General features: G+C 39.7%; 1 long non-coding RNA gene across 1 annotated transcript; it reads right to left on the minus strand.

Moving 5' to 3' along the window:
- Nucleotides 1–733: 733 nt before the first annotated feature.
- LOC124005885 lies at nucleotides 734–2,669 on the minus strand. Its single transcript, XR_006833716.1, has 3 exons — nucleotides 2,444–2,669; nucleotides 1,616–1,714; nucleotides 734–1,200 (listed from the first exon to the last, which is right to left on the minus strand). It is a non-coding gene; the product is annotated as an uncharacterized LOC124005885 (long non-coding RNA).
- Between the last annotated feature and the right edge of the window lie 457 nt (nucleotides 2,670–3,126).

Consider the following 3,126-nt stretch of genomic DNA (forward strand, 5'->3'; position numbering starts at 1 on the left):
TGGTCATTATGGCCAAACAGTTTCATTTTTGTTTCATCAGACCAGAGGACATTTCTCCATGTGCATTTGCAAACCGTAGTTTGGCTTTTTTATGGCAGTTTTGGAGCAGCGGCTTCTTTCTTGCTGAGCGGCCTTTCAGGTTATGTCGATATAGGACTTGTCTTACTGTGGATATAGATACTTTTGTACCGGTTTCCTCCAGCATCTTCACAAGGTCCTTTGCTGTTGTTCTGGGATTGATTTGCACTTTTTGCACCAAAGTACTTTCATCTCTAGGAGACAGAACACGTCTCCTTCCTGAGCGGTATGACGGCTGCGTGGTCCCATGGTGTTTATACTTGCGTACTATTGTTTGTACAGATGAACGTGGTACCTTCAGGCGTTTGGAAATTGTTCCCAATGATGAACCAGACTTGTGGAGGTCTACAATTTTTTTTCTGAGGTCTTGGCTGATTTCTTTTGATTTTCCCATGTCAAGCAGAGGCACTGAGTTTGAAGGTAGGCCTTGAAATACATCCACAGGTACACCTCCAATTGACTCAAATGATGTCAATTAGCCTATCAGAAGCCTCTAGACGAGCCATGATTTTCTGGAATTTTCCAAGCTGTTTAAAGGCACAGTCAACTTAGTGTGTTTAAACTTCTGACCCACTGGAAATGTGATACAGTGAATTATAAGTGAAATAATCTGTCTGTAAACAATTGTTGGAAAAATGACTTGTGTCATGCACAAATTAGATGTCCTAACCGACTTGGCAAAACTATAGTTTATTAACAAGACATTTGTTTTGTGGTTGAAAATCAAATTTTAATGACTCCAACCTAAGTGTATGTAAACATCCCACTTCAACTGTATGTACAACAGCTAGCAACATATATACCACAATGCAGTTGTAATCATACTAGGCATTTACATATTATATTACAAAATATGGATGTTATGTTGGTTGAATGTTCCAGGTAGGTTCCTGAATGTTTTTCGCTGGTGAACCTCTTCTTGTGTTGGGAAATGATAGCTGGTTTAACAGGCTTTGGCGCTGGGGTGTTGTTGGCAGAGATGTTTAGTGGAGCTGTGACTCTGGCTCCTTGTAGACAACAGTCTGCTCTTTTCTGCACTTCACAGCAATGTGGCCGCTCGTACACCTTTTCACTCCCCACTGCTTCAACCTCTCGCAGAAGATTTGTTTGTACTGCAGTCTCCTGGAAAGCCATTAAGACTGATCATGAGGATGTGTAACTATACAATGATCTGTGTTCATCTGTAAACAAAAAAATGGTACAATAGACTGGTATGTGTTTCGTTACACTCAGAGTCAATAATGGGGCATTGAGATGGGCTGTTAGCAAAGATGAGAAAAGTTTGAGGTGGGGCTTGACTTGTAAACAGTCTAGTTGTGTATTGTTGTGTATGAGCACATACAGTTGTGCTTTTGAGTAGACAAGAACTACCAACAATAGAGGGAATAGAATGAAGAGTATACGAACAGCCCCTTTCCTCCCATGCCAAAGAACTGACTGGAAGGGTGTGAAAAATTTCATAAGCACTTGTCTTGTAGACAGCTTAGTGTATTGGTGATTTTGTTTTCTAAAGAGGGTATTGTGCTTTCATAAATACCTTTGGCTGTCCTGGCTTGTTTCAAATTCAGATGTTGTTGAGCTTGAGCTTATTTCAGGCTGAAAGCTTTCATCCAATGGGTCTACAGGCGCTGTACTACTAAAGCCGGTGTCAAAGCCATCATCATCAGCAGCAGCAGGATTAGTGTGTAGGACACACAGAAGTCAGTGATTAGGCAACATTTTACTACTTTGTCCCCATCAATACACACTCAAACAAGATACTATATCCACCCATCCCATTCATGTCAATAGATCATGCATACTAACCTTCACACAATACCCACCTCCAGACACAAGTCAGTCACCCACACCATCCCCTCCTTACTAATACCTATTTTTCCCCAATTTAAACTTCAAGCATTGCATGAACAATCAACTAAGCCTCCATAATACAGAGAAAACTACAGTAGAAGTTGTAGCCTACTTGTAAACACACCAACTGTGACAACAAGACACGGGCCATGTTTTTGCCTAGCTCCAGTTGATTTATTTGTTCATCATGGAGTTATGGAAAGATTTCGTATATTTTAGGTTATTGGTGCTGAGCTTGATGTTGATGGGATCATACTCGAAGTAGAACACATAGCCACGTTAGCCTCTACGATAGTTAGTTAGCTAGCTAGCTAATGGTTAGCTAACATAACCTAACGAAGCTAATGTTAGCTTGCAAAGTTAAAAATCACATCGCCAGATAGCAGCTGGCTGATGACATTGTTATGCTTTGAAATGTCTAGCCAGCATATTATGAATGCTAGCTAACTAGATTTTGGTTTAGATAAACAAATGTAGTTCACTAGTTATCTAGCTAGTTAGTAAGTTAGGTTACCTCAGCTTAACTTCTTTTCTGCTGCGCGGATCAGATGCCTTCCTTTTTGAGGTGAAAGGGAATTTCAATGGAATATCATCAATTTTCAAAGCTCAACGACATTGCAACCCCATCAGTGAGACTTCAGTTCCGTTTCCAAATCCTCTGTCTGAAAATGCTGGCTGCAAACACAGACATTTAGATTTTTCTTACGTCAACTGTATACAGCTCCAAATCGCAAGGAATTCTGGGCATTGTGGTTTGCTTACAACCAGGAAATGTAACTGGCCGTTTCTACCGGTGAGAGGCAGAAACACTTGTATTTGTGTGTAATGAGGAAATTAAAACATTTGACTACACATATGATATGTTAATAACATATTAATGGCCATATATAGTGAAATAGAGCAGCAGTAAATTTTGACTTTAAGAAAATGCACTCACAACCACAAATCAATATGGAAGAAACATAATTGGTGCATAGATAGAAGTTTAAACATTCTTCAAGTTTTATCTCATATGGGAGCTTTTCCCTCGTTCATCTTTGAAAACATGTTTTGTGTTGCTACTAAATACTCTTTTTTTTATTTTTTTTACCATGAATCTTGTTCTGGAGGCAGCTTTGCATAGTAGTCACTAGCGGGCACAGCCACCAAGTCATAAAATCTGATTTTAAACCTAACCCCAACCATACTGCTAACCCT

This window comes from Oncorhynchus gorbuscha, linkage group LG19, assembly GCF_021184085.1.
Source record: "Oncorhynchus gorbuscha isolate QuinsamMale2020 ecotype Even-year linkage group LG19, OgorEven_v1.0, whole genome shotgun sequence".
In the NCBI taxonomy this organism is placed as follows: Eukaryota; Metazoa; Chordata; class Actinopteri; order Salmoniformes; family Salmonidae; genus Oncorhynchus; species Oncorhynchus gorbuscha.